Source organism: Carassius auratus, chromosome 42 (assembly GCF_003368295.1).
Source record: "Carassius auratus strain Wakin chromosome 42, ASM336829v1, whole genome shotgun sequence".
Classification (NCBI taxonomy): Eukaryota; Metazoa; Chordata; class Actinopteri; order Cypriniformes; family Cyprinidae; genus Carassius; species Carassius auratus.
Window position 1 is genome coordinate 11,627,415 of NC_039284.1, and position 12,379 is coordinate 11,639,793.

The window sequence follows — 12,379 nt, forward strand, 5'->3', positions numbered from 1 at the left end:
CATGCATAAAAATCCGACACTGTCGAGTCACGTGAAGGAAGAAAAAATAAACAGTACACACACGTTTTTGTATGTCAAAGACAGGATATTGTTAGATTAGAGGTCTAATCTTTCTTGCAGATGTTTCTAAGTCTAAGCATGGATATTTGACTACTTGAAGCTGTCTATGAAATACAAGACACGATTCTAAATTGTTCTAAGGTTTCCCTGTTATCAGTTGTTTTATTTATAAAAGAATCTAAGAAATATATAATAAAGCAGCCTAATATGGACACAGACATGCAGCTCAGATAATTTACGCCATGTGTTTCTTACCTTAATGTCTTAATACGAGTGGTCTGGACTGCAGTGAGCCCTGTCGCATTGACCATTTTTTGCCATTTTTGTTCTTATGTATATTTTTGACATTTATATATATATTACTGTACCATAAATATGATGTGAAGATGCGCCCATGTTCTGTTTTAATCTTAATTTTCTGTTCAACCTTATGTGCGCTTTTATTATTTTCATTTATGACGTCACAGTCATGTAGCTTGGCTTCAGACAATAACTGGCGATGATCTATAATAAAACATCCAGTGGAGGTTGATCATACAAGGGTTTTCTTAATGTACACATATCTATACATATTTTTCAAACATCAGTCAAGCTGGATGGCAAGTACACTTTACTTTCCTATTCAATGACCTGTTAACAGCATAAAAGAAGCGAACTTGAGCACAAAATATTTCTCTTTTGTTCACCAAGGCAACACAAAGGTACAAATCAGAAGCTGTGACTTCTGTTGGGATTTAATTGTTTCATTAGATATGGTAATTCAAGTATTCCTGACTATAAAAGAAATTAAGAAGACTTTTAATATGCTATTGTTCGAGAACAAGTATGATGTTTGAAATCCTGATTAGGAACAGGAGTATCAGCTTCTGTATGCACACAACATAAAAACTGGCAGAGTGGTCACATGACAACAGTTTTCTACAGATGGTGAGAAATGGGGATATGTTTTTGAAGATAACATCAGTATATAGACTAATCACTGAAATTAATATGAATGTTCAATTCAGTTTTAGTTTCATTGGTTGGTTTTTCTTCAGTTTTGTCGGATCCACTCATGTTGACAGTCATTTGGAGTAACAAAGTGACCAGAAGTTTTCAAAGAAAGTTGGTAATTTCCAGCTTCACGGGTTTCAGTGACTGTTTTGACATGATTTGGGTGTGTCCAGATGCAACAACAGTTGATTAAAGTTTATGCAAATAAGCAGCAACTACCTCAGTAGTCATTTTTAGCAGCAAAACAACATATTCATTGTCATAACAAAATGTTAGCACGAAACCCACAATCCAGTCTAACCAGGTGGAAAATGTGTGTTAAATTCTCATTGTCATTCATCATGGAAATTAGGCTTACACAAATCTGTGATACTCTACTGACTCTACTGGAGTTAATGCATGCTTTTATGGCCATGTTTGCACACGTACCTAATTTGCATAATTTAGTTTAATTTTCCTAGTGAGTTGGAAAATCCAAAATTCTATATCTCAGAAAATTTGAATATTACTTAAGACCAATAAAAAGAAAGGATATTTAGAAATCTTGGCCAAATGAAAAAAGTATGAACATGAAAAGTGTGAGCATGTACAGCACTCGATACTTAGTTGGGGCTCCTTTTGCCTGAATGACTGCAGTAATGCGGTGTGGCTTTGAGTCGATGAGTCTGTGGCACTGCTCAGGTGTTATGAGAGCCCAGGTTGCTCTGATAGTGGCCTTCAGCTCTTCTGCATTCTTGGGTCTGGCACATCACATCTTCCTCTTCACAATACCCCATAGATTTTCTATAGGGTTAAGGTCAAGCGAGTTTGCTGGCCAATTAAGAACAGGGATACCGTGGTCCTTAAACCAGGTACTGATAGCTTTGGCACTGTGTGCAGGTGCCAAGTCCTGTTGGAAAATGAAATCTGCATCTCCATAGAGTTGGTCTGCAGCAGGAAGCATGAAGTGCTCTAAAACGTCCTGGTATACGGCTGCGTTGACCCTGGACCTCAGAAAACACAGTCGACCAACACCACCAGATGACATTGCACCCCAAACCATCACTGACTGTGGAAACTTTACACCAGACCTCAAGCAACGTGGACTGTGTGCCTTTCCTCTCTTACTCCAGACTATGGGAGCCTTATATCCAGCTGCAGTCCACTCTTTGTGAATCTCCCCCAAATTTTTGAATGGGTTTTGTTTCACAATCCTCTCAAGGGTGCAGTTATCCCTAGTGCTTGTACCCTTTTTTCTACCACATTTTTTCCTTTCCTTCGCATCTCTATTAATGTGCTTGGACACAGAGCTCTGTGAACAGCCAGCATCTTTTTCAATGACCTTTTGTGTCTTGCCTTCCTTGAGCAAGGTGTCAATGGTCGTCTTTTTGACAACTGTCAAGTCGGCAGTCTTCCCCATGATTGTGTAGCCTAAAGAACTAAACTGAGAGACCATTTAAAGGCTTTGCAGGTGTTTTGAGTTAATTAGCTGATTAGAGTGTGGCACCAGGTGTCTTCAATATTGAACCTTTTCACAATATTCTAATTTTCTGAGATACTGAATTTGGGATTTTCCTTAATGGTCAGATATAATAATCAAAATTAAAAGAAATAAACATTTGAAATATATCAGTCTGTGTTTGATGAATGAATATAATATACAAGTTTCACTTTTTGAATGGAATTAGTCAAATAAATCAACAAAATGTCAAAAATTAAATCAGTTCAATTGTTTCAAATTCATCATTTCACATCTTTTTTGTAATTTTATGATATTTAAAAAATGATTTAAGAATCCAAATCCTTTGCCCAGGTATATCTGATATTCTCTTTAGCTTTGTTCGTACTCTCACAAACAGGGCACAGAAGTTGCTCTAAATAAAAGAGGCGCATGAAATGTAAAATTTCATAAAGAACATCTTATTCACACAAAAATAAAGGTACAACAGCTGACACTGGGGCAGTACTTTTTTAAAAGGAACACTTTTGGACCAATTAAACATATCAGCATGAGATTGACAGAGGCATCTGGGATCAGTATCATCTGATTACTTGATGCTGATGTTTCCATGAGAAAAAGGGGTTTTATTCACTAATAAATATGCTCTTTCTTACTTCACGGGAGTCCTCAGTGATTTTCAGTGGATTTTCTATTAATTGTTAAGGATTACAGTGTTCATGTTGTGCAATTATTATGTTACTCGGGACTGCTCCATAATGTGTATATTTACAAATCTGACATATCGGAAATCATGAACAGCCCTCTGGTAAATGTCTGTCACACCATTCTGCTGCAAAAAAAATGTTTTTCAGGAGTATAAAACTAAATATTGTTCATGCAAGCAATATGTAAACTGCAAGTATTTCATTATATTACATTAGGTTTTTTATAAATGACTGATTTTGAGGGCCTCTTAAAAGTAAAATTATCTGTATTTTAACGGAATGCTCCCTATCTGGTGCCTTTGAAGAGTTTGGAATCTTGTTTGTTCTTGTCATGCCAGCAAATAAGCCAATCTTCCCATTTTATTCAGAGTGATTAGTGACATGAAATTTACAGCTCACAGACGATTGCGCCCAAGAGCAAAGATGGCAGAATTCAGCTCACCTCTGGGGATTCACGGACCAGCTGAACAACTATCACAGAGATGAGCAGGAATGCTAACAGATATATTTTTACAAGTATTATATTCATGATACCCATAAAACATAGCATGCACTTTACCATCCAAGATGACATGCTACACATAACAACTGTCGGGGAAAAAAACAAACTTTTGGAATAAAAGCATCACTGTAATGATAGATAGAGATTTAGCATGACACAAATAACCCAGAACTCATAATATTGCCATTTACGACATCTCATAATAAACTTACGGTAAGTCCAATTATTCTTAAAAAAAAAAAAGTTAAATCAATTAGTGCATTTATAGGTAGACTATTTTCACTGTCTAAGAATTCTACCTATTGTCCCTCAAATGAATAGAGGATCATCAGAACCTTGTCATTCTAAAACAGGAACCTGATCCACAGAGAGAGAGAGAGGGAGAAAGAGAGAGTGAGAGTGGTAAGAGCATTGATTCATTATTAATCTAAGCTGCAGAGCACTGGAGATCAGCCACTGCTTTATAGGAATACTAACACACCAGACTGGGACATTGCTGTGTCGGACTGAGGACGATATACAGTATATTTGTGCAAAATATGCATGATCGCCATCAGAGGATTAACTATTCTAAACTACTTCTGTAAGCTGCATATTCAAGCACACGCACCAAATCACAAGAATGTGATTTTCTCTCTCCAATTTCTCTTTCTTTTTTTTTATTGCTATTTAATGTTATTTGTAGTGTTGAAAAAAAAATGTAAACGTAAAAAAGAGACACTGAAAAATGAAAACCATTGTACGTGTTAGTGGTTGTGGTTACACACACACACACACACACACAACCTACACAGTTAAAACCAAACATCTGATATCACATGGGATTAAAAACTAATGTTGAAGGAATCTCTATTTCTTATTTGAAAAACTAATCAAATTAATAGTGGTAATAATTAAATTGTTCAATTGGAAATATTAAACTATATTATTTCTAGCCACTAGTCAAATAAGTGAACTTGTAAAATTTATCATGCGACTGTTTGTACACAGTCAAATATTCTTGCCAGGTTTATTAACTAAAACCATTATAGAAAGAAAGAAAGAAAGAAAGAAAGAAAGAAAGAAAGAAAGAAAGATAAGGAAAATAAAACTATTTTATTTCAGTTAGTTGCCAAGGCATCACTTTTCATTCTCGTTGTCGAATTTAAACACACACACACACACATAGTAGTATAGTAATAGCATTTCAGTGATTATAAAATAACACTTGCACTGAAGCAGAAGATCTCTGGATCATTTTCAAATCATCCTGCATCCTTCAAATCATCCTGAATATAATCAGCAGGTTTTATGCAAACTTGAAGTAAAAGAAGGACAAATCGAAAGACAGCCGGGTACATTTTTAAGTACAACTTTTCACTCAAATTATGCTAATATCATATGTAAAGGGAAATATAATTATATTCACAGGTGAATTTGTGAATCAGATTGTGCAGAAACTGTTTAGAGTTTGTCTGAGTAATTAGCACAAAACATGCAAATAATGCTTCCAGTGTTTTCTGTTGCTGAATGCACAGCGCCCTCTAGAGACACGTGATGTGTGTGCAGGTGTGCGTGTGTGTGTGTGTGTGTGTGTGTGTGTGTATTTGTGTGGGCATGTGCATGTGAGATCACTGGTAGTTCTGCACGGGGGGGTGATTCTGAACAAGAGCCAGTGGTCAAATCCGCTGCCTGTTCTGGCCAGCGTGACACAGACAGCATGATGTACCAATGCTGTATTGTCTGAAGACAATGCCACAGTTCTCCCAAACATTCCCTTTCAACAAGTAAGTGGAACAAAATGTCGGTCACAGAACAGTTTGTTTCTTGTACAGACTTCCTCCCTTTTGTTTGCAAAAGAAAAGAAAGGAGAAAAAGACTTTGTGGAATTAGAAAACTACCTTAGTGTGACCAAGTCTACTTTCTGGCCTTCAGTTCTGTGCCAATATATTTACAACTTGTTAAAATATATAACTATAATTGTATTAGTTACACTCATAAAAAATAAAGGTTCCAAATTATTTTATTAATTTTTTTCACAATGCTATTGAATGCCACTGGCAATGCAATTTTTTCTTAGTGTAAATAATATTTTAATAATTTAAACACTTTTCAACTAAAAATACTTGCAAAGAATCCATGGATGTTAGAGATTCTTAATGAAACCATCAAAGCCAATAAAGAACCTTTATTTTCAAAAGCGTGGGGAAAACATCACAAACTTACGATAATGTTTGTAAAAATCATAATAATAATAAAAACTGTGACTATTGAACTGGATTGTGACAATGTTAAATAAACAGTCCATTTGATAACCTTTGAATTTCTTCTGCAGAACACACACATATATACAGTGTGTGTGTGTAATGTTTGTGTGATATTTATGTAAAAAATCTTATTCATGACAGTACTCCATAAAAAAATAACATACATTTAGTATGATCTCTCGTATCTTGTTAAAATGATTCACATTTTCAGATTCTTCAAGGGGTTCACAAACTTTCAAGTGGCACTGTATATATAGATAAGAAGAAGAAGAAGAAGGAGAAAAAGAAGAAGAAGGCAGAAACAACACTAAACCCCACTGACTAAAAAAATAATAATAATTTTTGCGTGAACTATCCCTTTGAAATATTACAATAACTCCTGGACCCACAAATGAGCTTCCCAACATCCACATGATGATTGATATCATGTTCTTACCCTTACTTAGCCTCCAACCCAATAAGAGAAATAAAAATCTATATAAAGATGATGACATTGTAAACAAAACAACACAACACAATAGGGATATGAATCCGGATCAGAACAGAATGAGTTTAGTATTGACATTTTTCTGAGCATTTTGCTGCATTTAGGGAACGCGTATATTGAAAACACTCTGAGGAAACAGGAAACAAACTCTTAAAGGTTTTTATATTTAACCAAATTTACAGAGCATGAAGGTGCATACTGTACCAGGTTTAATGGACCTTACCTGAAGATTTTCATAAAAGTGCTAATGTTAGTCAATGAGGGGGAAAGAACAGGGAATTGCATAAAAGAATGTGTGAAATAATCTGTAAGAAACCTGCAGCACTATTCTTGTTTAAAAACTCAATAAATAAAAATTCTGCCATCAGTTGAGGAATGAGGGTGCGTAGATAACAGAACTTTCATTTTTGGGTGAACTATCTTTTGGATGCACATCAAATTATTCTGCTCTTACTTGACAGTTTGGTTTTTAAAACTGTTGTGTGGTGAGAAACTGTGAATGTAAACAGCTAGAAGCCTAATTTGGTGGCTTTAGCATGATGGACAAATGAAGAAATATTTCATGCATCAGAATTGGTCTATGGTAACAAAATGAGAGTGATGAGACAAAGCGTAGAGGAGAGGAATCTGGTCAGAGAAATAATCACGTTTAATATTAGGTTTCTGTAACCGAGCTTTTACTGTGAATGAGGAGGAGTTCGGCCTGTGTTACTAGGTGCACTGCCATAATAAAATAACAGTTGTGAATGTGTGAATAACTGTTTCCCCTCCTCTTATCATGAAAAACAAGAGATGCTTTCGTGGAGACGTGCTGCGAACAAACGACTGGAAGAACAGACTCCATCCCGGGGCGGCTGTCAGAACATTGAAATGTTTTGTCAGAGTAATGAGCCATGTTAGTCTCACTCCTGCAATAAACTCAGCTTAACCAAAAGACTTCGAGAAGGACCCACCTGAGAACATGCTGGAAAAGCTACTGCAGTCTGCAGTAAATCTTTTTTAGAAGCGCCATCGTAATTAGCCGACTTGTGAATGTAGGGTGACCCATTCACAAGATATGATAGAAATTATTGCATTTTTCATTGCATATTATAAATCTTATTTCATGTTTCAACTTAACCATTAGGACTTTTTCCTCTGGCATAAGATCATGAGTGAATGAGAACTCTCTCTAAAAATCTAAAATAAAAAAAGTTAAGCCATCTACTCAAACAGATCCTCTTTGAGGGATGTTTAGATTTCAGTTGAATGATTTACTTGAGTTTATTTAACTAGCTATAATATATTTCCGGCTAACACCTGTTTCTGACAGCCTAGCTGTCCTTGTAAACACTGGATATTCTTTCAAGTTGTTTTGCTGAATAGAGGTGGTCCAAAACTTGCCCCTTTTTTAACATCTTAAATTTCCTTACGCATAACCCTAACACAAATCAAAACCAAATCTGTTTGGCCTCATGAAAGATTAGTCATCACGCATCTCAGAAACTATCTCTACTAAAAATAGTTTAGTCTAAACTCAGCTTTTGAGATGGATTGGTTGTCAAGTTTGGGCATGAATCTGGATTATTTAATGAGTCTGTAAATTAAATTTAATAGCAACCCAGCCAAGTCATCAAAGAGCTTCTGGAAACTGGTCTCACAAGATATACATCTTTATGGTCTATTAAATTTATTCACATAAAATTCAGCATCTGTGAGCCCAGCTTTTATCAGACGAGCAGGAAATATTTTTTATGATTTATGACTATTTCAACCTGATTCATAATAAACCGATGTAGAAAAAATGCATATAGACATCTGTGTGGCATCTTAATTCAAGGTCAAAATATGAAGTACAGTACATGTGAGGGATGGAGAAAGAATGTTTCAAACACATCTTGTCCAATTTGCTGCATTTTTAATCAGCCAAATGACACAATAAAACAAACCCGGCATTAAAAATAGTAGGAAAAAAGGCACATGTAACAAGCTGCCAATCAACATTCTTAATAGTTCCTCTCAGGAATATATGCAAAATACATTCAATATTAATTCATGCCCAAAGTTCTTTTTCCGTTTTAGTTTTCACAGCATCAGGAAGAAATTAAATGCATGAAGACATAAAAGCACACCCCTTAAAATTATTAACCTTTATTGTAACAGAATACCTATTAATCTTCTCTTTAAAGTTATGAAAGAATTCTGAAAAAAAAAACTGCTGTTACAATAAACGTGCTTAAACACAATATATGTTAATAATAATAATAATAATAATAATAATAATAATAATAACAGTATTATTATTGTTATTATTATTATTAACTTTTTTATATAAATTGATAATCCAGTTTTGTTTGGTCAAGAATGGTTTCAAGCATTTAAGTTAAACTGAATTTGCTCATAATAAAATATTTTGCTCATAAATGGATGAAAAGCTAATTATGAATTTCAGCGTAGCTTCATCTACTACCAGTAATGTAACAAACCAGAGTATGTTGATTAGCATGGTGAGTTATGTTTGATATATATGCATATGCAGATGTGACCATATATTAGATCATAAAACAATCAGCTGTAAAACATGATATATAAAGTTATTTGAAGTCCAGGTTGTACTGTTTTAGCTGAATTGCATGTGCTTTGAGATCATCAAGCATCAAAGATATTTGGAGCATGTTCAATTTGAACTCTATTCAAAGTGCAAATACTTGGCTCTAGAAGCTATCCTCTATAAGGCTTAGATAAAATCATAATTTTGCCTTATCCATATGCTGTATCAGTGACTAAGTGTATCTCCAAAAGCAGCTAAGAGTCTTACCAGAGTCAGAGACAGGACAAAGGAAAATAAGACAAGATTGTGTTGCTGATAACATAAGAACTGTTTGGGTGTATTACTCTATAGACCGTATAGACAGGTGCATAGATGAATAGGGGAACTGAACTCACATTAACAATGCAAGAGGTTTCAGATCATTTGCAGGTGAACAGAAAAACCTGGATGCTTTTGGGTCCATGTCACTGACGAGAAAAACAAATTCAACTCATTAAATACAGAAAGCTAGGACAAACCTAGCTTTGTCATCATCACCAATGGACCGATTTGATTTGTGATTTGTGTGCAATACAGTCAAACCCTTACTGCTTAATATCATATGATTCTCAAAGAGGTTCCTTAAAGGGATATGTAAGCCAAAACTATTACTATAATTTTTTTCTATGTTGTGGCACAGATATTTTTAAGAGTATAGAAATAACATTATAACAACAACCCATTGACTTTTATTGTATTTTTCCTATTTATAATATTTTATGTTCAGTTTGGAACAACATTAGCCTGAGTACTGTAAATAATTAAATTTTTCCCTTTCCCTTTAAGAACGAATGCATGGGGATAAAGTGCATTAAAAATGAATTAAAAATGAATAAAATAGTTGGCATCCCTCTGGTTGAACTCATTTGATTTACTGAATATATTGATATTAGGCCTAAGATAATTTTTCATAGAAAGCAGCCAGATCACATCCAAAGCAAATAGTCCACTTTTGAAGAATGAACATAAATGGCTTATCTTTGAACAGCAGACACATACTGTACATTTAAAAGCTTGCGTCAACATTTCAATTGAATTTATACTGGCCGATTTGCCAATCGTCCACATTCTAAGGCATCACATTTTGACCTTATCTGAATAAATGGGACCAGGTTTTTCCCCCCTTGGTCCGGCGTCCTTGTTATGCCCAATAAATGAGAACACTTCTTCACACGCTGCTTAGAATTCTGTTCAGTAACTGTTTACCAGACACATTCCTTAAAAAGCACACCATGGGACTCTTTCCTGGAGTGGGGCATGTGTTTGTTGCTGTTGTGTGGCTCTCTTTTTTGATGCCTCCATCTTTAATGTTGGCAACCTCCCTGCTCCATCGTGCAGGACGGTGCCTTCCAAGACTGAGACAGTGTGTGAATAACATCTTAGAAGTCCAAATGGACTAGTTCCGCTCGGATAAGCGATGCCCGGCCACAACAAGGGGTTCTGTTTCATGGTGTTTCCCAGGGACATGTTCTCCCTGAGCCTTTGCTATTTAGTTATTGCCAGCCTGGAAAACGTAGAAGTTCAGCCAGAGACCTCTGCGTCACACGGTTTCATTGTGTTGCACATGTTCAGAGCTATCACTATGCATTTCTGCAAACACACATTTAATGGGGGAAAAAAACACATGTACTCCACGACCCCTTAAGACTGGTGCATTTCCTTTTTTTCCTTTTTCTTTTTTTTACTAATTTGTCATCATGCAACGTTTCCTCCATCTGGAGTTTTCCGCTGAACTTTTCCCCTCCCTTTTTCAAGCCAATCACCCTTCATTGAAATTTCCCAGAATCAAACACAAAAATGGGGGGGGGGATTCATAGTCAGCAGCAGTTCAACTTTATTTTTTTCTTGTCTTTTTCTCATTAAAAGGAAGAGGATGGTTGTAGTACATGAGAAAAGTTCTGTGAAACAAAACAAAGTCTTCAAAGTGATTCAGATTCAGAGTGATTGTTTCAGCATGTTAGCAGTCACGCTTATTTGGATCAGGACGGAGAGGTGTGGTCTCTCATCCAACCACAGACAGGACAGGGGACCATTTCGTCTGTGATTTTCATGTGCACACCAGTGCCGTATTGACCCAAATGAGCGACTGCCGATCCATCAGTTAACGTTGACAACTTTTCTCTAACATTCAGGACTAAAATAACTTTTCATCAGCTTTCCTGTACACTGCAGTGAAGTCAAGTCCGGTGGCTGAGTCCATTCATTTTTCTGGTTTATTGTTGAGATCATTAAGTATGATACAGGCCAAATGACTAACATTAGCAGTTATCGAAATGAGATGCTGGGAATGCGTTAATTACTGGTGCAAATGAACTGAACAGTGTATCAGGGTGTAAAAGCTGATGGTGCATGAAATACGAACGATTGTCACAAAAAGAGGGGAAGGGAAAGCATTACTAGCACATAAACAGGCCTTGTATTAAAAATAAACATTGAATGTCAATAAAAATAAATTACTCTCTTTTCATATAAAAGCTGGGTACTTGTGCTTTCTTTTCTGTTCAGCAATTTTGGTTTTCTTTTGTAAGCAATATATGTTATGACACATAAAAATATTGCACACTTTAACTCTACAATAATTGCAAAGGAACAAGTTACTAATAGTGCATCGACAAATCGTTTTGCTTAAATTGAAGTGCAAACCACACAGTCAGTATTTAGAGCCTATAATCTTTTTTCTTCTTTTATTATATACTTTTTTATTTATTCTTTTTAAAGGGGTTGGAAATGTAGAACACCTCCTGCTCATTTTAGACAATTCAAGAAAATGACTTGGAGCCCAGCCCAAGTGTTTCCACCGGAGCTACTTTTAAACAGTTCAAAAAGCACCTTACCCTCAATTTCTCTCCATTATACAAAAATAAAAATATTCTAGCATTCACAGAAAAAGCTATTTGACCTCTTTTTCTAAGAAATTATCGCTGCCCATAGCTCTTCTCGAGCCAATGCCGAACATCTTTAAGGTTGTAGAAAAATGGACCCTTTCCCCCAAGATAAGCAATTTTATTCTTCTGTACGATGCAAACCCGCTCGTAGGCCACACCGTAGGCTACATTGGCGTTATTGTCCATGCAATCTGCCACCAATTGGCACTGAGGTGGCAAAGAGAAATGCTCCAGAAGTTTCCGAGCGGCAAACATCCTCTCCTCCAGATTACGGTGTTTCCTCACTTCAAACGAAAAATTCTCCATGGGAGGAGCTGCCCAGCCATCTGAGGGGTGAGCCTCATCAATGTAGACAAGCAGGAAGTCTGCCACGTCCGAAAATTCCTCCACCATCCGCCGGAAAATCGGCAGCTGGCTTATAAAGGGGGGTCAAGTGGCGGAGCCAAAGTTGACCACTAATGGGCGGTTGGGAGACTCAAAGTCCAGCAGATG

The 12,379-nt window shown here is 36.1% G+C and overlaps 1 pseudogene across 1 annotated transcript in view; it reads right to left on the reverse strand.

Moving 5' to 3' along the window:
* Positions 1–9,818: 9,818 nt before the first annotated feature.
* LOC113060656 (type II iodothyronine deiodinase-like) overlaps positions 9,819–12,379 on the reverse strand; it is a 4,325-nt pseudogene continuing 1,764 nt past the window's right edge. Inside the window, exon 2 of the transcript XR_003278276.1 lies at positions 9,819–12,379. This exon is cut by the window's right edge and continues 96 nt beyond it. The product of XR_003278276.1 is annotated as a type II iodothyronine deiodinase-like (transcript).